Source organism: Ochotona princeps, chromosome 11 (genome assembly GCF_030435755.1).
Source record: "Ochotona princeps isolate mOchPri1 chromosome 11, mOchPri1.hap1, whole genome shotgun sequence".
Taxonomy (NCBI): Eukaryota; Metazoa; Chordata; class Mammalia; order Lagomorpha; family Ochotonidae; genus Ochotona; species Ochotona princeps.
This window is the reverse complement of record NC_080842.1, coordinates 52,217,615-52,243,643: the sequence shown is the minus strand read 5'-3', so window position 1 is coordinate 52,243,643 and position 26,029 is coordinate 52,217,615. Positions and strand designations below refer to the sequence as shown.

General features: G+C 35.6%; 1 pseudogene; it reads right to left on the bottom strand.

Annotated features, from left to right (window-relative positions):
* Positions 1-24,082: 24,082 nt before the first annotated feature.
* LOC101527362 (calbindin-like) lies at positions 24,083-25,362 on the bottom strand (annotated as a pseudogene).
* Between the last annotated feature and the right edge of the window lie 667 nt (positions 25,363-26,029).

Below are 26,029 nucleotides of genomic sequence, written 5' to 3'. Positions count from 1 at the left end.
TAAAACTATAAAATATTCGTAATTCTAAACTAAGCAAAAAGGAATTTAGGAAATATTCTGATTGAATGAATGTATCATATTCATCTAAATTATAAGGAGAAATGTATAACTCTAAATATTTAAATTATAAGAGGTGGTAGAAAGTGGATGACATTTCCACCTTAAGAGTATAAACAGATGAGGAAAATAAATTCAAAATAAATAAATGGAAGAAAAGCATGTGTGAAGAAATCAATGGCAAAAGTGGAAAATTATTTCAATGGAAAACAGAATTTTTGTTTAAAAAAAGAAAAACTAAATACATAAAACAAAATTGAAGTGTCTGTCACAGTGCTATATCAGGTTAATCCTCTCCCTGCAGTGCTGGTATCCCACGTGGACACGTGTGTATGTCCTGTCTTCTCCACTTCCAACCAAGCTCTCTGTTAATGACATGGACAAGTGATGGAGGCTGGCCCAAGACCTTGAGGCCCCTACACATTCAAAAGTTGAGAGATGTGCAGGAAGGTCCAGTGTTTGGATGGGCACAGCTCCAGCCACTGAAGTCATTTAGAGAATGAACCAGCAGATGGAAGGTAATTTTGTCTTTCATTTCTCTGTAACGTTTCCTTTCAAGTAAAACTTTTAAAAGTCCTTAAAAATAAAGTTAAGATGTGCACAAAAGTATAGCCATATATTTACTAATAAAAGGAAATTCATCAAAATGAGGCTTCTATTTAAAAAGTACAAATAAAATGAGGAGGCATTACATAGAATGCACAAAAATATTCACCACACATAATTGGAAAATGATCTCATCTATATCATATTAACACATTTTAGTGAATTGATTTTTGAAATGGGAAAATATTAGAACAGTCACTTGACGAAAAGTAATATGCAAATGTCCAATGGGCCCATGGAAAAAATGCTAAACGTCATTAGTCATTCAGAATGTGAAAATTAATACCAATGCAGAAATCATTACACATCCATCAGAGTGACTAAAATAAGAAGCCTGATGATACTAAGTATTACTGGGACATTTAGATAATTACCATTCCGTTTTCTTATCCCCATAGACAGTTATTTCCTCCATTTATTACCTGATATACTTCATCAAGTTGAATAGTCAACAAAGACAAAAACAATTATGGTTCTTTAAGACAAATGTTTATGAAAGAAATCATCAAAGTAAGAATCCCAAGCTCAGCTACTTCGCAGTGGCAACGAGGACAAGGACATGAGACACAGGCAGGAATGTCTAGGATAACACGAGTAGATTTTCATTAAAGGATGGGTTTAGCAAACAGCTTGACACCAATTTTATCAACTCCAATAAAGATTTCCGAATTCCTGTAAAGATTGAGGGAAATAATATTGTGAGCTCTCTCAGAAGAATTTTGTAACAGATGTTCAGTAATTATTAGTTTGCCAGTATTCTTTCCCTTTATCTCTTAACATTCATTCCCTTTGTTTTCTTATTTCCATCACCTCGTCCTAATTTTTTATCCCTACTTCATGCTTTCCTTCTTTCTGGTTCCTTCTTTACTAATTTTCTAATTTCCTCTTTTCTTCCTTCCTATCTTCTTTCAAAGAATGATTTTCTATTTTTCCTTTCAAAGAATTGATAAGATCAAAATCACGAAAATGTAATTTAAAAGGCTGAATTTTAAATCACATATTCATAAGTCTTATTTGAGTTAAGCTATTAGTACTGTGGTATCATAACTAAATATATATCTTGAAAGAGAGGTGGAAAGCAAGGCAGTCAAAATTACTGTTCAGCCCACAACAAAGCATTAGCCAGTCAATTATTTTAACCAGACAATTTCTGATCTCAGTTAACCCACATGCCTGACATCCAATCAGACCTCTTAATAAATATTTCCATTACTATTGACCATGTTTTACAGCAGAACATCTATTCCCTGGTTGAAAAGCAAAAGGTGAGTTGACAAGTTTTAGGCTTTGTTAGTGAGGTTTCCCATGCATTAATATTGAATCAAATGTCCTAATGTTTTTTGCTCTTAATTTGTCTCCACTCGCACAGAGAATACCAGGTGTTGGTGTTTCTGGTCCTGGCTCACCTTCCGGCTATTCAACCCAAACACATAAGGTCTTAAAATATTTCATGGGAAACAGGTATCTTGAAAATCCTTTGCATGGATTTCAACTTATTTTTCCCAAAATGTAATTGTTTTTAATTCACTTCCCACAAACTTTGAACAACCTTCATAATACAGTTTTTGTTTGAATTTCTACAGGTAAGATTTTCAGACTCTGAATAAGGATAAAAAAATTGAACTTTAATATGAATATTCAAAGGATCACACCACTGTACTTCTTTCTCTTTTTACTTAGTCTTAAGTTTTACATTAAACAGTGTTTAACATATTTCCATATTCATTTACATGCAGATATTATATACATACATACATATATAATTATGTTCCTTGAAAAGAAGTATTAATATAAAATATGCAATTCATAGCAGTATAAACTGAAGGAAGAGGGATATATTGTCATGTACATGGACTGATTTACGAAGATTATATTTATATAATTGATATTCACACAATGTTAATACTCTCTAAATTAGCTTTCACATATACAAGAAAATATGCTATTTGTGTCTGTGCCTGTTTCTGGCTTACTCATCTAATATAAGGATCTGCAGTTTCATCTATGTTGTAGTAAATGAAACATGATAACATCATACTCAGGGACCGTGCAAGGCAGAGTAGCCAGTTCTTTAAAAGCATATAGTAGTAAATATGGATTATTAATTCTTCATATATTGATGATGTATTTTCCTTATTTCAATATTTTTGCTAAAACTATTTCTAATTTTTTTTTAAAAATAACATGACAAGGACAATGTTTATGCCATACTTAAGTATAATGCATGATATGATGTCTATTATAATAGAATTAAATTTATAAAATATTTTTCAACATTTTCAAAAGCATCTTGACGAATGTTGTCTCAGCTTCTCTGAGTTATGAACTTGTTATGTATTTCAGCCAAAATTATCAAAACATGTTGTCAGCTCCTTTTATTTCTTTGTTTCTTTTTTTAAATGTACTGAAAACTTACATACTGCTCTACATACCGAATTTTTCATCTGAATTTTAAGCATACATTAGATAATATTGATCAATTTTTTTCATCAGAAACACACTTTTTTATCACTCATTTCCCTCCCCCACAGGATACCTTATATATACATATATTTTTTTTCACGGAGGAAGCACACTGACTCATTATTTAATGCTATCAATAAAGAGAAAAGATTAAATGGACACTTCTGTGTGCCCACTGCAACCCATCCTTTAGTCTCTACTATGAACTAAAAAAGGCAGGACACCCCCATAAATGTTCCCAAATTCATTTTCTGTAAATAACAGGTCTCATTTTTTTCTTCAAAATATTGTAAAAACAACACAGCCCTAATAATGAGTAATTTCCTAAAATGGGTGAAAAAGAATAAAGAAAGATTCTAATCTGTACTCAGCTTCAGTATTAAAAGAAAGCAGAACTTCTATGGTGCTAACTTAGAAGGAAATCCCGATGTACTCACAATGACACAGATTCATCAAAAGGAAAATGGACAATTTTCCCTGCCTCTTTAAGAACAAATCAGTCTACAGTGATGCCTAGCAACTGAAGATACTACTCTATTCTTTCCAAGCAGAAATTCTGTTTTCTGGCTGAAAGAATGTACTCCAAGGGTGTACTTCATCATTAGCAAAATTTAGAAACATATTCATACTGTTTATTAGTTGTGAGGGTAGATAACATTTTATTTTCCTTTTGTACCCATATTCTTACATAATGATAAATTCAATTATTTTCAAAGAACTTAGAATGTGGACATTTGCCAGAATGTATGAGAGAAAAAAAAGAGGAACAAATTTTGGTACTGCATTTGTTCATGCATGCGTTTCAAGAAGTTTCTCTTTATTTTTGGGTATTCCTTCCCCCAACCCACCTTCTGTGAGACTAGTGTCAGCTGCTTAAGCAAGAGTATTGATTTCCTGCTGTCACTTTTTTTTTTAACTGAGTAAGATGGCAGAACTTGTCATGAACTGCAAAATTGAACTTGCAAGTTGTTTCCATTGCAAGAAAACTACTCCTTATTCTCACTTGAACTGAGAATAACTACAGCAGAAAACTTCTAGAGGTACAACAAAAGGAAGCTCTGAAATCTCATGCAATTCTAAACAGACGCTACTTACTATTAGAACAGAGGACCTTGTCTTATTGGCACTCAGATCCAACCCCTGAGAGGTGATTCAATCGCTCACATTATAAACAAGGATAGTAAATATCATTCACAGAGGTTATGCATGCTATGCAAACTGCTCAGCAAGAAGAGGAAGACAAGACATCATATCTGGGCCAGACGTGATAGCCTCGTGGCTAAAGTTCTCCCCTTGGCATGCACTAGGATCTCATGGGCACCGGGTTCATATTCTGGCTGCTCCACTTCCCTTCTAGCTGTCTGCTTGTGGCCTGGGAAAGCAGTAGAGGATGGTCCAATCCTTGGGACCCTCACTCAGTTTTTGGCTCCTGGCTTCCTATCACCATTGCAGTCACTTGGGGAGTGAACTGGCAGATGGAAAATCTTTCTCTCCTCTCTGTAAATCTGACTTTCCAATAAAAATAAACAAATCTTAAAAAAAAAAAAAAAGAAAAAATTCAAATGCAAAGCAGCTGGGTCCCTCTTTTATTTCCTATGAGTTTTCATACCAACATGGAAATGTGAGATCAGCACTTGAAAAGAGGATCCAAAGGCTTGGGATGTATGAGTCAGCAGTTCAAGGAAATAGGAGACATTTAAATAACAGAGCTTCCAGGAAAGAATCAACCGAGCCCGAACTGATGACATTACTGATACACTGATACAAAGACAATTGCTCTCTTCTTTATCTCCCTTGTCCCCTAATTTCTCCCTGCTTTTCCTTTCCTATGCTCTCTCTCAACTTTATTCCTGTAGTATTGGCTTCTCCAAGACAGTCTCTAGCGCTAGCCAAAATGTTCTTCATGCATCTCAAGTTCTGAAAAGTGGAATATACTGTGTTTTTTTTCTTTGTTTGCTTGTTTGAAAGCCTGTCTCCTGTGCACAGTCTACATGGCCTCCACTGGTGGAACTCATTTGCTCAAACTTGCCCATATTTCTATACAGGGCTGTAATGGTGCCATAGGACATGGGTGTGAACTTCCTTGCTTCTACTGCTCTTAAGTTCCCTTAAATCTGCTACCAGTTTTAATAGTTTTAAGCTTATCCGCATATCTGTTATACAGGACCAATGAAAGAAACTGTAATAATGTTTATTTTTAAAATTACATATTATTTATGTTTAATACAATGTGAAATTTTCTCTTTAATTCTGCTTTTCCTACTAACCTGTTAATCCATATTTTCTCTGGAGGCAAGTATTTTTAGGTCATCATTCAGAACCATTTCAAAAACAGAATGGTAACAGATCTTTCCTCATGGTAGCAGTATGCCACCCTTATTTTACATGTGAAATCTTATTTTATTCATATTCTCTCTATTTGGGAGACTCACACTGAAGCATCTTTTTAGACAGACGAATTTAATGCTTTTCATTGCCCTTCCGTGATATTAGGATATACAAATCAGTTCATAACACATTTGTCTTAGTCTGTTTTCTGTCATATAACAGTACCAGGCTGGGAAATTTACAGAAAGGAGATTTATGTCTTGTAGTGCCAGAGCTTCAGCAGTTCAAGTGCACAGCATCTGTGGCCTAGACGTGACAGTCAGTATAGAAGAAGGTATAGCAACAGACCCCTTGAGAGAGAGAAACTGAGAACTAATCCACTCCTACTATAAGGGTATTAACCCATTCCTAGAAGGGAGAGCTGTCATGAGCTAACCATTTCAGCATGAGTTTTGCAAGAGACAGTTAAAGCGTATTGCCTATGTACACACTTGGACAACTACATTGCCACCACACATAGTGAAGACACACAGGGCAAAACCACTTAGGACTACATTCAGCTTCCAAAGCCATGACATCGTATTATCATTGATTAAGCAGAACTATTGCTTGTAAGCTTTTGACCTTTACCTTTTTCCCTGTCCAGCATGCAACCTTTGTGAAATAGTTTCCCCATGCCTGTTGACTTTACAGTTAATGTTGATGGATTCAGTACAGACGGTGCAAGTGATTGTATCTTTACTTACAAAAGAAACCTACTGGGTGATGGAGCGATGCCCGTGACACTAACAGTGCATTCATTTGTAGTTATTAAACACTCAGCAGGTTCCTCACCACACTGACATTTGTTTCCCAGTCAAAACTCCTGTCTGACATGGCCCCACTGGGTAAGGTGCCATTTACTGAAAATGAGAATTTAGCTCAGATAATTAATACTTGCATGATCTTCTCAAAGCAAATGCATAGTTTGGTGTGTGAGAAATAAAATGCACAATCCAAGGACAAAGAACATGATCTCTCTTTCTTGGCATTTAATACTTTCTAAAGGCTTACGTAGACATATGCATGTATTGTCATAATATGAGAAGTTGCTCCGAAAAATTCTTAATTTTTCAGTGGTGAGTTTGTCTATTACATAATCACATCAAGGGACACAGACTCACCAAGTTACTGGATTGCCTGTTTTACATTGAAGATGCTCCCACCTCTGACTTGCTATGTATTTCTGCATATTTTCCTTGAGCTCTCTAAGCCTCTACATTTATTTCTGTGAAATGGAATGGATATAAGAAAGTCATCAGACCAGCTACAGGCTGAGTTTATTAGAATGAATATGGTAATAAGCTTTTGAAAACGTCCAAGGTGGTGGGCATTTTGCTTAGTAGCTAAGACAGCTTTGGGGATATTAACATCACATAGATGAGTGCCTGCCTTTGACATCTGGCTCCACTTCTGATCTCAGCTTCCTGCTCACTGACATTCTGGGAGGCAGGAGGTAATGGCTTAAGAATGTCAGTCGTTTTAGTTAACACTGCAGATGGCAATATGGATTCCTGGCTTCTGGGATGGCCCGCTTCCAGCCATTGATGTTTGACAACGGTACCAGGAGAGGAGGACAATGGGCACTGCTGACAGCTATGTGATCTAGTTTAAAGATACAGCTATGGATCCGGGGAGATAGCCTAGTGGTTAAATCCTCCCCTTGCATGTGCCGGGATCCCATAGTACCACCAGTTTGTGTCCTGGCTGCTCCAGTTCCCATCCAGCTCCCTGCTTGTGGCCTGAGAAAGCAGTGGAGGACGGCCCAAAGCCTTGAGAAACTGTACCCATGTGGATGATCTGCAAAAATCTCCTGGCTCCTGGTTTAGGATCAACTCAGCTCTGGCTGTTGTGGCTATTTGAGGAGAGTAAACCAGCAGATGGAAGATCTTCCTTTCTGTCTCTCCTCTCTCTGTAAATCTGCCTTTTGAAAACAAACAAATCTTTAAAGTCAAGGGTTGTGTCTCCATGTTCCAGATACTTCTGGAATCATGAATCAGATAAAGGCTGAACAGACAACAGTGTGGCCACGTTATGGGATCACAAGAAGATGGAGAGTGGCAGCTGGGAATCTCTAGCTGCTGCAGCAGAAGCACAGTGCAGGAGCCACAGCCTGAAACTCGCTGAGGGGAGAGATGTGAGTGCTGCAATGGAGAATACGCACTAAATGGGACCCACAGAGTCGATCTGTAGACCTGTGGAAGACAACTTAAAAACCAGCACCATCACACCTAAGTGATAGTAAAATTGTGTAATTTTAAACTACTAACATTGTGCTGAATTGACAATATAGCCAAAAATAACAATAAGTTTTCTTTTATTCTTTCACCCATTAAGGAATGAAATCCTTATTATAGGTCCAAATGTTCTTCTAGACCCTTAGTATACAACAGTGAGCAAAAGGCCTCCTGCTGTATTTGCTTGTCTCAAACTAAACATTTTATTGAATGAATTATACCCTTACATAAAACAGATGCTGTATTTAAGAAGAAATGTATTTTAAATGATAGAAATGTGTTCATATTTTATTAAGATACCACTGAGAGGCTGGTATTGTGGCACATTGCTTTACCCATCAGTGTGACACTAGTAGGCTATAAAGGAGGCTGATCTGAATACCACCTAGTTTGTTTCCAATTCAGCTTCCTGATCATGCACCTTGGAAAGCAATGAATGGATGAAGGCCCAAATGGAGTTCCTGACTCGTGGGTTCAGCGTGGCCCAACCCTGGTTCTTACTGCCAACTGAGGAAAGAATCAACAAATTGAAACAGAGAAACTCTCTCTCTCTCTTCCTAGATCCCTCTTTGGTCATGGGTGATTCCTTTTGTATGTTGTTTTGCCTTTCAAATAGCAAATGAAATGATACTTATTCAAAAAAAAGTCACACTTGAAATCCCCTATTAGTACTTGTACATAATCATGTATTGAATCATGGTTTAATTTGGTAAAAATTATTGTGCTTTGTTTCTACTGAACAGTCACCAGGGCCTAAGAAGAATATTTTCAGTGAGTTTTTTATTTACTTAAATACACCCTTCTAATAAACTGTACTTAATTCTAGTGTAGTATAGCAAAGAAACTAAACTATGGATTTTATAAAGCATGAGTGTTGGATTTTGAAAATATGAAGCAAGTAATGTGATTATATAAGGAATGCTGACTTGGTTCCTTCAACATCATGAACACATTGAGGCATGTCTTGATGATATGTTCAATGTGGTTACTGCACTAAAACTATTAAGAAAATTTGAAATTTCATCCTAAGTTATTTATCATATGGCTCTTACTTGTAGGTATATTCCAGGTCTTATAAAATCATCAAAATTTCAGTCTAACTACATCACATTTCCTATGAATTTACAATTTTTACCATCAGATTTGAAAAACTTATGCCAATCCATAAGCAGAAATACAGTCTTTGCATTTTATATGGAGCAAAAAGCAAAAAGAAAAGGATATGTATTAGTGGAAGCTATAGAAAACGTGCAAGTCGTAAAGAATTATAATTGAGGTTTCCGCATGAGCTCACAAATTTACAGTAACTTGAAAATAATGCAATCTGCTACCTTGATACTATAAAAATGAAAACAAACCAGTATTCTCGGAGTGCTTTGTTTTTTTTTGTTTGTTTGTTTGTTTTTTCAAAAATTAATGTTTATTTTTCCTTTGTTACACAGTGGGGACATATTCACTGAAGGAAGCATTACAAATAAAGATTTTAAAAGCCACTTAACCCTACTTACTAGATATAATTACTATTATTAGTGATTACTACTAAATAGTCTTTGGTGATTTAATACATATGCATATATATATTTACTTTTAAAATAATATCACATATTCTGATAATTCGTGATTCTTTAAAGATTTATTTTCTTAGGCATCCTGAGCACATTTTTAAATTTCCAAATTAGAAATTTTATTTTAAAATGAATTTGTTAATGTAGGAAGTTCAAAAATGTTTCTAGCTTACAGTGAGCACTCAAAAGTAGTAATATAAGTACTACTATTATTATTATATTATTTAATGTCATAATCAACAATGAATTCCTATATATGAAGTAAAAATTTAATATAATTATCCTAGTCTCTACTTACATAAGCTTATATTTATATTCTCTTACTTTTTTTTTAATTTATTTATTATTTTTAATTCATTAATTACATTGTATTATGTAACACAGTTTCATAGGTACTTGGATTCTCCCCTTACTCCCCAAACCCTCCCACCATGGTGGATTCCTCCACCTTGTTGCATAACCACAGTTCAAGTTCAGTTGAGATTCCCCCATTGCAAGCATATATCAAACATAGAGTCCAGCATCTTATTGTCCAGTCAAGTTCAACGGCTTCTTAGGTATTCCCTCTCTGGTCTGAAGACAGAGCCAGCAGAGTATCATCCTGATCAATTAAAAGCTCCAACATACCATCATCAAAAATTTACATCATTATGGAATTAATTGACATAGTAATGAGTAACCAATATGTTAAAAATAAATGTGAGTTCTTAACCACCTTCTGTGAACACCTCATTTACATTTCAATTTTAGTTTATACACAACATATAACATACATGGAGTGCTTTGTTATAAGGGTCAGGTATTTCAAACGAAAAACGAAAAACAGAAAGAAAATAAGAGCACTTATACAATATTATTAAGAAAATAACTGGGGGCTGGCACGATGGCCTAGTGGCTAAATTCCTCACCTTGCATGTGCCTCCAGGATCCCATATGGGCACTGCTTTGTATCCCAGCTGCTTCACTTACCATCCAACTCCTTGCTTGTGGCCTAGGAAAGCAGCACAGGATGGCACAAAGCACTGGGACCCTGCATCCACTTTGGAGACTCGGAAAAAGTTCCTAGCCCCTGGCTTCGGATTGGCCCAGCTCTATTGTTGTGGATGGAAGATCTTTCTCTCCTTATCTGTGTATCTGACTTTCCAGTAAGAATTTAAAAAACTTAAAAAAAAAGAAAATAATTGAATAACTTTCTAAAAGATGTCTGTTTGCTTGACTAGAACAGTTAGAAATCATTTTAGAGATTTTATAGGCAATTGCAAGGGATCTTTTTTTATTATTTAGTGCATTCTACGTAACTCCTGAAAGTGTGTCTGCAACTGTGCGAGACACTGGGCATAGTGCTGGGGTGGGAGCAGAGCCTGATCCAATGATTTCAGGTAGTGTGGGCTGGGGAACAAGGGCAATGTTGCTGTCCTTCAGGCAGTCTGGCAGTACCTGGAGACAGTTCTGAAGGCTGCAGCTTTGCCAAGGGGATGATGAGGCATGCATGCAATGCGTAAAATCTAAAAAAGCTACAAAAATGCCATAATCCACAGAACAGTCCTCTACCCAACAATTATCCAACCTTAAATGTCAAGAGCATTGAGACAGTGTGGTGTAATGGAAAAATACTAAGAGTGGCAGTCAGAGTTATATCGATAAATAATTGTCAATGATACAGTTATCTCCATTAATATCACAGTTTTGATAAATCTGAAGTGCTCCTAGTTGTGACTAGGCACTGGGGATTTGTGTAAAGTGTGAAATCAAAGCCCTTAGGTTGACATCAGATTCAATAACTCTGTTTTATTATTTTGTTCTGTAAAAGCTGGGAAAGAGAAACCAAGCTGTAGGATTCTGAGAGCATAACGGAAATAAAACATAGAATATGCCTGGTCTATGGACGGTGATACAAGTTTCAGATGGATAGTGTTTTAGTTTGGGTCCTGCTCATAGAAGAGCCTGTGAGAGCAGCTTAGTTTCAGGGTTGCAGGTGCAATACTGGTTTGTGTGGCAGACAAACTCTGGACAGTGGAAGGAAACAGCATCAAGACCAAGTTGCAAAAGGAAGGAATGTCTTACACAATTTTGTTTGCTGAGGTCACTTTTATTCTTGTGGCGCATTTGTATACAAGGCAGTGTCTTTTCTTCTTTGAAGTTTTTTTCCACAGGGGTGTGAATTCCCTAGAAATGTATTCTAGTTGCATAAATACTGCAAGCTGAGTGAGCATCTGACTTTCAGAGCATCTTGAGGCAGGAGTTTGGGCTGCCTGTGCTATGGGAAGTAGGGTGGAAGGGGAGGTTTCAGACACCACTGAACCATGTGCCCTAAGTCAGGCCTGAGTCAGTGACCGTGATGGGGGAGACAGAGGCCTCTTGGAGGAGTCTTTACATTTAATAAATATTTATGATGATATTTAGAACAATAGCTTTCAAAACAGACATGAAAACTTTAATACAAAGTACCAAATTGTCACCTAAGATTCATGTTCACTTACCACACAATTTTATATTTTTATTGGTTCAGTATGATATTTCAGTACATTCATTCAATGTATAATAATCATATGAAGGGAAAAGGCATAAAAATAATGTCAACTATAGAACATTTCTTTGTATTACAAACAAACAGAGCCACCTCTGCTGGTGATTTTGAAATAGTCAGTTATTTTTTATCCATTGTAATCATCCTCCTATATTGTAGAATATTAAAATTTATTTCTGTTAAAAAGGAAGAAAAGAAAGGAGGCAGGGAGGGAGTTGGAAAAACAGAGAAAGGAAATAGCACTATATTCTATGAATTGAATCCATGAAGTGTACCGCTAAAACTATTAAAACTGTAAGAGTCTTAATATTTTCTTTAAAAATGAATTTATTTCTCTTATTCATGTGTACTCCTGCACCACATATTTTGTCCATATCCACTCGGCAATCACAACTCTACTGTCTTCTCATAGAAGTTTAACTTTTTAAAATTTCCATATAAGTGAGAAACAATTATACTTGTTTTCCCCGGCCATAGTCTGCTTTACTGAAATACAACATCTATATAACGACAATATTTCATTTATTTATTAGCTATATAATAGTCCATTGTCTACAAACAACACTGTGACCAATGTTATGTTAAACTATGAAAACTACTTTTGGGAATGTTAAGCATGAAGTATTCAAGTTTAATATTTCTTTTTGTTCTTGGTGGTCAATGTATGATTGAAGTTCCACGGACCAAAACTAATGTACAAAAAAGCACAACTCAGAGCTGATGACTAACTCATTGATTGATATGTGGTCCTGCACAAAAGTACATTTTTATACATGCAGAACAGAGTTCATGCATCAACATCGAATGAGTAAGGGCACAGAATTAATTAGTTTCAACTTCTTTCTTGACCTTCAAACATGAAGGTCAAGATTCTTAAACCAAAGTATTTTTAAGGATACATTCAATAACGTGTATGTCCAGAAACAGATGTTAGAAACTTTGAAAGGGTCTAAGAATTCACTTTCCTTTTTGTAGTCCTTTTAAAATGTTTATTTACATTTTTAAAATCGTCTACGTTGGACAAATTTCTGTTTTCACCATACGGATTTAAGAGCATGGTGATACTCCCCACCCTAAACTCCCTTCTGCCCATGTGCCCACTCATCCTCCTCCTTTTTTTTTTTCATTTTGTTACATTTTTATATAGTGTACTTTAATTTACCTTTATAATCACAGGATTAGCATTTTATTAGGTAAAGGTTTCAACACATAAAAAAAAGACCTTTACTATTTCTCAAGAGTATATACAGAAACTGCAAGCGAAAATAATATCTCAAAATGCCAATATTATTTATGAAGATTACAGGATTTGGAGGGCCTTGTGTATTAGTTACCACAGATCAGGGGAAACATATGACATTTGTCTTTTGGGGACTACCTTTATTTCTTTGACCTTAATACTTTCCAGTGCATTCATCTTGTTGTATAATGTAAGATTTCATTCTTCATTAGGAATGAATAATTGTCCATAGTGTATATATGCCATAGTTTCTTTATGCAGTGAGCTGTTAATGGACATCTGGTTGATTCTTAGCTATTGTGAAATAAGCTGTGATAAACATAGGTGTACAAATAACTCTCATATGCCAATTTCGTTTCACTTGGATAAATTTCCAGAAATGGGATGGCTAGGTCCTATGAAAGATCTATTTTTAGATCTCTGAATGATATCCAAATTGTGTCCATAATGGTTGCATTAGTTTTACATTTTCACCTACATTAAGTCATTACTTTCAAACTAACAAGTTAACCTGTTACAGTCCAATAAATGATGGAAAAGTCAAGTTTATTACTTGGCAGTAGCAATAATAGCATTTTTTACTGGTTCCCAAATTGCAGTTCGTACATGGTAACGCAATTAGCGCCAGGCAATACCTTCTTATGGTATAGGAGGTGGTATAGGTAGAGGAATTCTTAGTTTAAGGAACTCATGCTTTAGAACATAAACAGTGACCTCGCTTCACCTTTCCTCCAGACAGAGTTGCTGAGTCTGTCTTAATAAATTGCTGGCAAATATCTCCTTAGACCAGAAGGTGGATTTTCTCTCTTCCAAGGCTCACCACTATGCAGCATCTTGAAAATGTGGCGCACTTCAGTCAGCTCAGTGCTCAGAAGGTGTGGAAAACACCAGCCACTCTCAAACAATTCTCTCACACAAAGACTCCCCAACCTTATCACTCTGTTCAGTTTGAACGATATAACAGTACCTCGGCACAAGAACAAGATTGAACACTTCTTGCATCATATTTAATCTTATATCAGGGATTTTTTTATTGAGGAAACAGAAAAACTGTTAGCCTGTAAATTATTAAATACTTAATATAAATTATATACTATGAACAGTGTTAGACAGTTAAAGCTCTTTTAAGAAGTAACACAAATACAAGAGCTTAAAACCAAGAGGAAAAACAATGATTTATAATTTAAAATGTATAGATAGTTTTTTTACTGAAACACTTGAAGGCCTGAAGTATTGTTATAAAACAAGGAAATAAAAAGCACTTTCCTAACTTCACAGATTAATTTTTTTCATCTGCGGACATTAACTTCATGCCATCATTTTTTTTGACCCTGAAGATGCAGCTTTTCTGTTTTCTGCCCTATTTATCAGAAGCACATTTTTCACTTCAAAATGTGCAGTTTCTGCAAAACAATGAGGCCCCCAGAGTTTGCTTCTGCGGAAAAATCCAGATACCCATGGAGGAAAATGATTTGTCCCTCTGCAGGCTAATCAACTATGCAGAACTCAAGGATGTGGCACAGTGTGCGATGCATGGACATCACTCAGAATGGGATCCCTGGTACATTCTCTATAGATTTATAGAGAGGGGAACTGAGGACATTTGCAGAATGCAGGGTCAGCACACCTAATCATTGCTTCCTTCAAGTTTCATTGTTTCCAGGAAGTGAAGTAGTCCTACTTTTACCACCAGTATGAGAAAAAATAATCAGTGATCTGCATCTGCTATCCTAAGTGGCATTTCTGAAGTATAAAATGATTCCATTGTCACTCTCACTAGAACACCTCACTTTCTGTGACTTAAGTACTCCATGGGTTAGAGAGTGTTAGTCATTATCAGTATCAATTAAAGCAGAGAAAGCATTTCTCTGTTTAAAAAAAAATTATCGTAATAACAGCAGCCTTCTCTTGCTTGTTTGTTTTGGTTAGCCTGGATGGTCATTACCAGTTTGAGATGCAATATTAACAAGAAATCAATGTGAACAGAGCATGTGCAGAGCTACCAAAGCTTACTGAAGATTCTGTAGGAGTTTATGGAATCTAAGACAAGGAATTCCAACACTGGAAATTAATCCCAGCAAAGTCTGTCTCATTAACTGCTCACAGCTCAATTAATCAATGCCTACAGGGATAAGGTGTTGTAAAAATGAATAGTGTGTGAGGAATATGACAGTTCATTTAATAGTTGCTGGATTCATGCTTTTAAAAAGATTATGATTCATCCAGGTTTAGTAAACGATGGCATTTGTTTTTGAACAACCCTTGTATGCAGATCTATACTTTCTTATTTCAAGTCAGGTAAGAATTCAAGCAGCATGTGACAGTATTAGTCCATCAATATGTTTGTGGCTAAATTTTTAGTAAGGCAGCAAGTCAATATCTCCTCTATATTTCACTAACACAAAGAAAGCAAGCCTAATCAATTTACTTCTGCGTTTTCATGGAAGTGTGCTGATAGCAAATGCCTCCTCTGTGAAACAATAAATGCGGTAATATTATATATAATCAGTCTTGTAGAAAATCACATAGTTGAGTAATTATGTTTCTAAACTCATGCTAATGTTTACTTATGAATTACTTAGAATTCATTGCAATTGGGAATATCCTTGCACTTATTGAAGAGGCATGACACAAACAATGGTATATATGTAAGAACATTGCCTGGTTTTCACTGTCAGTCAGCTACAACATTAGCGAACAGACATTTTAAGTGGTAGAAAAGTAAGTATAATACTTTGGATTTCAAATGAACTCATTATAAAACACTAGCTTACTCGGGGCTCTAATGTTCCTATTCAATGACTTAATTTTTGGTATCATCACAAAATTATAAAATATTTATTATGAGTATAAATAATAAACCACATTGATGACTCAAATTTAGAATCTGTTTAACCAATGCATTATGTAACATAGTCTATGCCTACAGGATAAGCTCAAGATATTATTGATACAAATATGTATTTGTAATATTTGGAAACCTGTTTGCTCCTTGTATTCATGTTTTTTTCTTAGTATTTGGGTTTCAAGAATTTGGCTGCCATATCCAGACTGGGCCAGGTTGAAGTCAGGAGCCAATAACTCTAACCTAGACTCACATGTGTGGCAGGGCCCCAACCACTTGATCTATCCTCGGGTGCTTTCTCAGGCACACTAACAAGGAACTGAGTTAGAAGTGCAGCAGCAGAAACCTATGTGAATACAGCATGCCTAAGAGATGCAAGCATGGCAGACAACAGCTTTACTCTCTGTGCCACAATGCTGATGTCTCTCGCTGTTTTGAGAGAGGACATGCCTCCAAGTAATCATAGTGGGAGAATCGCAGGAAAGCTGGCCAAGAGTGGTTTCTGCAAACTTATTAAAGATTTAAGATCGGATGTTTCCTCACTCTGGGTATTTGCTCAGAATGCAGTGTTGGAGAAGTGAGCAATGTGGCACTCAGGCATGTCCGAGAAGCCTAGGCAAGCAGGCCATACCTGGAAATGGAGGAAGAGACTCAGCATCTACAGAACTCCCAACATCTGGAGGATCAATACGGAGGTTACAAGAGATGTGGAAGTTGAATCAAAGCTTGGACTGTGGTAGCTGTTAACTGTCTTTGCTTTGGGGTATCTGTTTTGGTATCTATGGGAGAAAAAGAAGAAGTTGTTTTGCTTTGTGAAGTAGCTCTTTCTGATGATCTGTTTGCAGTATTGCAAAGTGAAGTTCTGTGTTTCAAAACTTCAGATCATGCTTAACAGCAACAGTACGTCTTTATTAGAAAGGGCTGGTTAGGAAGAAAACAGGCCAAGTATCTGCTCTCTGGTAGCATAAGGGATCTTCAAAGGGTTCATGGAAATGCATATTATGAAAAATTGTGTCCAAATTTCTATTTTTCTGAACTAACATGAGATTATATTTTAATTCGATTTTCAACAAACATTTGAAACCACTGATAAAGCAGTTGCAGGTCTCTCATTTGCACATCGACCCGGGAGATGACAACTCTTTTCTAATCCCTTGATTTCATGTTGCATTGTCTAACACAGCGCATGTAATGGTGAGATCTCATCATTTTTTAAGAATTACCCATTTTTTTTAATTTTAGACATTGTCTTAAAACAAAAGAGAGCAAGGAAGACAGAAAGAGGGCTTTCTCATCCACAGGTTCCCTCCATAAATACTATCAACAAACCAGGCTTGGGCAAGGCAAAAACTAGAAATTGAAAACTCAATCCAGGTCTTCCATGTGGTGTCTGGACCCAACCATCTGGGTTGTCAACTTCTGCATCTAGGATGCCCATCAACACAGAGCTGGAAATAGGAGTGGAGGCAGCACTCAGATAGAGATACCCCAACCTATTAGCCATCTTAGCCACTGTCACAAATGTCTGCTTCCCATCTATTTTTGAAATATAGAAGGACTGGCTAATAATATTAGGATATTTTATACATAAACAAAATGTATATCAATAAATGCTTTATGCTTCAAGGAGAAGGAGATAGCAATAAAAGATTACAATCTCCTCTCTTCATGCTCTTTTGCTTTCTTCAGTTGCTTTACATTATGATTTAATGAGGGAAGCATCTAAACATCCAATTCTAAGATAGAAATCTGTTAAAGATGCGCATGTCTTTCACTACTCATCAATTTAAAGTCTTAAAAAAGTTATACATACATTGCAGTTCTTTACCTTATAAACTGTTAAAGCCATGTTATCTCAATGTCACAATTTATTGAACAAGTGATATTACAAAGGTAATATTAAGTATTCACAAATTAATGCTTCTCATAATGTTAAAATGCAGAAAAATATTAGAAGTGAGAATTTCTTAGTCTATCCCCTGAGATTTACCATTTAATCAGGCATTTAATTCTCAAGAAAAAGTCTGTCATTTTTATAGCCAGAAAGATCAATTTCAGATCATTCTCTCTTGCCTGAAACCTTCAATTATGCAAGGTCTTTTTTATCTATAAAGAAACTTTCCAGAATCTTACTTCTCCCAGGCTCTATTTTCATCTTTTCATCCTAGCATATGACAGGTAATTGCTAAAATAGATAACTTCTATAAAGAACAAAATATACCTCTCAGATGATAATGCAGTACAAATTTTATTCTTCTATCTTGAGGTTGTGAAAGTTTATTCCATTTATTTAGACATTTATCTCCCAGTAACATAAGAATGATAATTGCATAGTGAGATTATTAACTCCCATGTACGTTATAAAAGACATGCAAAATCTCAACACGTCATCTGTGTGCCAAGTACACTGGGAAAGTCTGTCTTCATTTATCTGTAAATAACAGAAAATTTTAAAACAAACTTATATCCACATGATAAAATGATATATGAAAATCAAAGATTTGTATAAGTTTCTTATACAAGGAGAAATTGATTATTGTAATAAGCATGTATCTGTTCAAGTATTTGGATCAATAATTTATAAAAATATTTTTCTAAAATCTAACCTCATCTATCAAGTAATCTGTCCTAATAATTGCAGTTAAGAAGTGAAAATTCAGTTCATTACATGAACTATACCAAAGTGCTTTGGTCCCAGCTTCCTTAGAGAAGGCTAGGTGGACTCCTGGACCCCTGATTTTAGGATGATTCAGGCCTGGGCATTGAGGGCATCTGGGAAGTGAAGCAGCAGACGGAAGATATCGTTCATGCTTTCCCTCACGTTTATTCGGCTTTTTAATGAGATAGAAAAACACAAGTTCCTCGAATGGGTTGGATGTTTTGTGAAGCAGCTGTCCATGAAAATTAACAGAAATAATTTCTTTTTAATTTGTGCATAAGTGAATTTGCTTTTAAATTTCTTTTTCCATTAAGGAAACCTCAAATTTCAAGAAAGCTGGGAAAGAGACTGCTGCCTGCTCTACTGGTATAGCATTTGGGCAACAGTTTGTTTCCTGGCTGTTGCACTTTCGATATAGCTCCCTCTAACGGCCTGAGAAAAAAGCAACAGAAGATTGCTAATTACTTGGTACCCAGCCATGATGGGGAAAACCAAAAGGAAGCTCCTGGCTCATTGTTTTGCCCAGGTTCAGCGCTGACTGCTGGGGCCAGTGGGGCCAATTACAGAGTGAATTGGCAAATGGAGGATCTCTCAATTCCTCTCTGCTTCTCCCTCTTTCTGAAACTAACATTCAAATAAATAAATTCACTTTTAAAATAAGCTAGAATAAGGAATTTAATGTGTTTATCTTTACAAAGAAATTTTAAATATTTTAGGAGATATGTTTAATCCAATGTTAAAAGCAGAAATTGTAATCATACATGAAAACTTCCCATGGTAAACAATAAATACTACGGGGCTTGAAAACTTCATGAAAATTCATATTTTTATTTCCTTTTCTCCATTAATTTTTTAAAATCTCCACATATCTATGTTTGTTAACTATATTGATCAAAATAATTTTTAAAATAGTAAAAAAAAAATTCATCACTAATGAAAATACAGAAAAATGTTTCTACATAAATAGCACAATTAAAACTTGTAAAAAACAAACAAAAAAACTCAAAAAAAATTTTAGGAATAAGGTGAGGAAATAGGAAAACCTGTCGTAAAAATGAATATACCTCAACATACAAATGTTTATTTTAAGCTTTGAATGTGATTTTTAAAAATTGTACTTGAAGAATATAATATTTACTATTAAATTTCAAGGACATATTTATTTTAAAGGCAGAGTAGTGGGGGTAAGAGGGAGAGAGATAGAAAGAAGGAAATAGAGATATTGTCTTCTCACTAATTTAGTCTCCCAAATGGCCACCACTGCTGTGTCTGGAGCTGGTCGCAAGTCCATTCTACGGTCACATCAGTGGCCATCTTCCACCAGATCCTCGACCAAAACATTGAATCAGAAGCTGAAGCTAGAGCTGACGTTGAGGTACAGCGAGTTAAAACCGGTAGCCAATGACTCCGGCATCCCACGTGCATTCCAGTTCAAGTTCCAGCTGCTCCATTTTCCATCCCGTCCCCTGCTAATCTGCCTGTAAAAGCAGCAGAAGCGGTTCCAGTGCTTGGGATCCTGCACCCACCTGTGTTTACAGATGAAACTCCTGGCTTAGACACGACCAGTCCTTGCCACTACAGCCAAGAAATGGAATTTCTTTCTCTGTCACTTTTCTTGCTTTGTAACTCTTTCAAGTAAATAAAATAAAGCTTCCAAAACTAAATAAATAAATAGAGGCTAAGCACCTGAGTCAGAAACTAGACTTCTGATACAGGATGCCTGAATCACAGTAGTGATTTAACCTATGTGCCACAATATTAGCTCCTATTTTATTGTCTATTAACATATGAATGTATGTATTGTATATATGTAAGATTTACAGGTAAATATTTAATAAAGAATGTATACTAGTGACTTTTGATTACTAATAAGTGGGGGAGCTGGGTCGCTGCATAAATGTTTATAAAATTAAGAGAACTGAACATTTTCATAGTGATGATTTCTGAGTTCAGTTATTAGTTTCCTATTAATACACCTAAACGCTAATATGCCACAAACTGTATTGGCCATTTAAAACCAGGCAACATTATTATCTTATAGTCCCAGAGATGACAAATCCAACAATCTGGAACATGTAAGAGAAATGCATTTCCATTCTCACCCAGGTGTTGGAATTAGGTTTTATGCTTCTGTTCTGAAGTATCCACACCGCTCCACATTCTTGCCTCTTTCCCTCACCCATACAAACCAATGTGGTGCAATTTTCCTCCTGTAAGGACCTATGTGACTGCTTTGGAGCCACCTGGTAATCCCAGACACTCTTCCTATTTTAACGCCAATTTACTAGCAGTACAAATTGCAATCGCAAACATAATTCCTTTTCTGCTGTAATGTTACATATTTCCTGATGTAACACCAGGAATTAGAATGTGGACATCTAGGGGAAGTCATTGCTTTTGTTTGTTTGTTTGTTTGTTTGTTTGATTAGGAAACTGAAGAAAAAGATCCCAAGGTGGGATAAACTGATGCTGAGAAATGGACTCAAATGTAGTGGCCTTTAGCACTGATGGGGCAGACTATTGTGAAAGTCTGCTGCAGTAGTTATATTTATTACCTCTTTCCCTATTTTATTGAAGGAACCAGCATGATGGAGTGCAAAGCCAAAAACAGTGATTTTCCATTCCAGCTTTTGGATGAGTTATGTTAGAATTCTCTCCGGGTCCAGATAATAAATCCAGGGGAATAAATCTTTAAAATCATATCCAAGCATTAACAATGTTATTTGCAGGTATATTAATGACTATCACAAATAAGTTTCAAAATTTCAATCTCATTTTTCTCAGGGTGTCACTATTTTTACAATACAGATTTATATATTTTGTGTATTGTACCAAGTGTTAAGAGCTTCAATGTCTAGTTACTTAAGTATGTAAATGCTATTTCCCACTTGGTGTTAGAATATAGAAATATCATAGGATACATCGTATTTGTATAGCATACTAAATACTTGAAGTGTGTTTAATATGCTAGTTGCACATAGCATATATTATACCATGAAAACCATGTGCCATGGTTTTAAGGGTACTGGACCAATATCCAGGTCTCTCTCTGTCTTGTTGTGCTTCCTTGAACATCTTAATGAGTATTTTTATGCTTCTTTTCTTTTCTTAATTGTGAAAAGAATAGTGACAGAATGCAAGATGTACTGTTATTGGAACTGTTGTTGAAGTAATGTATCAGAAGGCTTACCAGAGCATCTAGTGTATATCTTCTGAAAGATCATGAAATCCTGTGGGGGGGAATTTTAGTGTGCTTGTTTCTAAAAGATACATTCATTTACATTTACATGTTTAATATAGTATGGTGACAGTATATCAGTGCTATGTAAGCTATGTATTGAGCAGGATAGATGTCATTTATTATATGTTTGATATGTAACATACATATATGAAATAGTCACATAGCATACAAAAGCTATAATTTTCACAACAATAGTCTTTCAAAAGAATAAGAAATACATGCATGCAAATAGGGGAGAGTTATTTTGAATACTGGAAAAAAATGTAACCATTACAATAAATTTTAACTTTTTCATGATCTATGATACTTACCATTGCATATAACATGGACATAATAATAATGTTACCTTTTATTACAAACTTTAAAATAACTAACGACATACTAGAGTAGGTAATGGAATGTCAGTGGAAGTTAATGAACAGATGTTTTCTATTCTTTACATATAAAATGCTTTAAAGAAAGTTTGTCCCACGTATAAAGATTATAGGAAAATCAATAAGCTAAAAAGGTGAACTGATAATAAAGTGCATTTCCCATTTGTTTGCTGTGTCAGTTTATTGTTCACAGTAAGAAGCATTCCTGAAAACTACTTCTATCACAGAAATCATGAGAATCATATAAAATAGTGAAATGTACATATTTTACAAACCCCTCTTCTTTAATTTAAATTTTAATTAAACTCCATTTTGTTTTTAATGGGAAGCTTAAATCTGAATAAGCAGTAAGCCCACTGGGCAGGGAGTCAGGGCAGGACAATAAGTGCAGGCTAAGCAATTTAATTTAATTTTGCAAGGAGAGAGGTATAAAATCTCATGCCATGATAAATCAAAAATAAATGAGGGAATTGGTATGGATTTGAGGCAGCAGACCTTGGCTAAGTCTCTCTAGGATTTCCAGATTTTCATTAATTAAACCAATAAATCTAGGAAATTAAAATTTCAGATTTTCTCAACTATTGTGAGGACTATTGCTTTCTTAAAAGCTTTAAGAAGATGAATGATAAAAGTATGATATTCAAATTACATTAATATTTACATATAATCAGTGCTTCCTATTTTTGTTAAAATCAGTTCTTTCATATAGAAGCAATACGAAATTGCCAGTTGTGTTAGAAATCTGTTAGTTCAGGCATGACAATGAAAGTAATAACTAGGATTTATTCAGAATATTCTTATATGTACACAAGGTTTGGTGAACTTTGTAAGAAACGAATACACATTTTATTATAAATTCTCACATGAAGACTTCAAAAGGTAATACAATTTTCCCAACATTAAAATGATGAAATAAATTTCAAATTAACTGATTTCTGGCATCATTGTATGTGTCACTTACCAGTAGTTAAAGAGGATCCTTAGCTTGTTTATTGCCCTTAACTCCTTTGTAATCAGATAAAAAAAAATCATACTATGTTTCCAATAAAGATTTAAGTGAATAATAGAGACTTATAAAAAGATAGAGAGAGAGATCAAAACATTGGTGACTTAATAGATGAAAAAGAGATAGGAAGGGAAATACTGGCATAAAATGGTATCTAGAAGATAGGAAAATGAGAGAACCAAAATTGTAAAGCCAAGAAAATCAACCACATATTTAATGAGCTTCTCAATAAGTAGGCACAAAACTAAAGGTTTAAAGTATTTAACTTATTCCTAAAACAGTATAAAGAATGCTTCATTGTCTCCATTACAATGAAGACATAAGAAAATTGACATCATCTTAAAAGATGAAAGAGACGAACAGATAAGAGCAAGATGAAGTTCTCTAACTTTAAAATGAACTACCTTTGCAAAAATAATTATTTTAAATCATACTTTAGAATATAAAGATGTAATACTATTTAATTGCATTTAATATTTTATATCAAGGAGTCTTATTTCTAAATTTATGTAGTGCCTCTCCCTTTTCATTGTCAAAGGAGTAGAGGTGGTATTTTAAACTCCTATTCCTTTTTTATAGTCAGTATATTAAATTTAGCCAGAGATTACACAGAATATTACATAAACGGAGTAAGTATAATCTGCAACATGTGAAAACAGTTTAGAAAATGAGTTAAGGTCATATTCTCTGACAGTAGGCTTGTGGAAATAGAGACATTGAGTCAGACAGGTTGGATGCTTCATCTGGTGCTATCCTGTCCTGTCACCAATTCGATTTGAACCAAAAGTTTCATGTGGATTCAAACGGTAGATGGGTTGTTGATTATAAATGAAAACTTCTCTAGTGTGACCGTTAATCTCATAAAGCCACAATTAACATTTATTGATATTTTGGTGAGTATTTTAGACGTAAAAGCATATTCTTTTCTAATAGTTGAAAATTTAACTTCAAATACAATTGCGGGAAATATAACCTCAAAATGCATGTAATTGTTTAAGCTAAGAATGTTTAGGTTGCCAGGGATAGCTTACTCAATAGCAAGTGTGCTTTTATACATTAGAGACTACAATTTGATATTAATTCTGGTGGGATTCATAGGGACATCAGTGTCCAAATGTATTTGTGAAAGCAGAAATATATTAGGTTACTTTGTATTTTAATTAGTCATACAGACTGGCCTAAGCATAGACTCTCCTTTCTCATCATATAGTTACAAAAACTGCACATTACAAACAGTATAGAAACAAGCTGAAAAAAATGTGCCACACATCCTGGATCTTTATCTATATGCACTTAAATTTACAGATACAAAAGAAAATACAGCCTACTCCATTATAGTGCACAGTTATTTTTTAAGGATTCAATGTATCACTAGCAAGTAGCCACCCATTCTAGTTGTCCCCAGGAGAAAGAATAAGGCAAGATCTGTTCGGTAGAGCTTCCCTCCATCCAACAAAGCCATTATGTTCTTCTTGTATGTTGGAATATTATAATATCCAGTTCCTGTTTATTCTTCTCACACAGGTCCTTTAACAAAGCTTCCAGTTCATTTTCATGTATGTATCCATTGCCATCCTGATCATATAACTCAAAAGCCTTATTGAACTCTTTCCCACACATTTTGATTCCCTGAAATTTAAGAAGGAAATTCTCTTGCACTGGTAGTAACCTTGCCATCTCGGTTAATTCCAGCTTCCCATCATTATTTGAATCAAATAGTTTCAGCATTAGGTCTGTATATTCATCTAATTTTGTGTCATCAACAGTGTTGTTTGCCTTCTCCAGCAGGTCCTTTAGAAAGTTCTTCAACTCCTCAGTTTCTATGAAGCCACTGTGATCAGTATCATATTTTCTCCATGTCTTCATGAAATCCTCACAGGACTTCAGCTGCTGGCACTGGAATAGCAGCAGGAAATTCTCTTCCGTGGGTAACACATGGGCCAACTCTACAATTCCTATTTTTCCATCATCTCTCTGCCCATACTGATCCACAAAAGTTTTCATTTCAGGTGATAATTCCAAACCAGCCTTTTTTCGCGCCTGCTGGAGCTCCCGGATCAGGTTCTGAAGCTCTTTTCCTTCCAGGTAACCACTTCCATCGGCGTCGAAATAAAGCCAGATCTCGAAAAACTGCGAGGCTGTGACCAGGGGTGACTGCAGGTGGGATTCTGCCATCGTCCAGCGGGGTGTGCGTCTGCGGGTGAGGATGGGTGTGAGTGCGTGCGTCCCTGAGTGGATGAGCAAGTGGAGCTGCAGGAAACCTGAGCGCTGGCGCTGTCCAGCGCTGTCCGCGGTGCTGCTCGGCCGCGCGTTCCTCCGGAGTTCTCCCTAAACTCCTACTCTTAATATTTTAGAAGACTTACCTGTTTTAAAGGGAAAACTACAGAGAGAGGAGGAAAGACAAGTATTTCAGTCATGTTCCTCTGCTTTCCTAGGTGCCATAGCAGGGAGCTGAATTGTAAGTGCAGTAGTGATGTCTCAAACTGGAAAGCATATGTGGTACTGGTGTTACCAATGGCAATTTAACCTGCTGTCCCACAACAGCGGCCCTAATTCATATTTCTGATTTACAGCACTAAGCGTTTTTTGAGCTTACACAAGTTAGAACCATAGATAGGTATTCTACTTCCTGGATATTGTTTGTAAACTTCTCCATGGAGTGGAGTATCTCAGCTAAAGCCGGAGTATTGTGTGGGCTCTTCAACTATTTTGTGAGGAGAAACCAAGGAGCAAATGGGCAATCTAGAGAGAAGTTACCAGAAAAGAGGAAGGATTTAGTATGTTTTTTGGGGATTAGAAGTCAGATTCTTTTAAGATTTCCTTATTTATTTGAAGCAGCTGC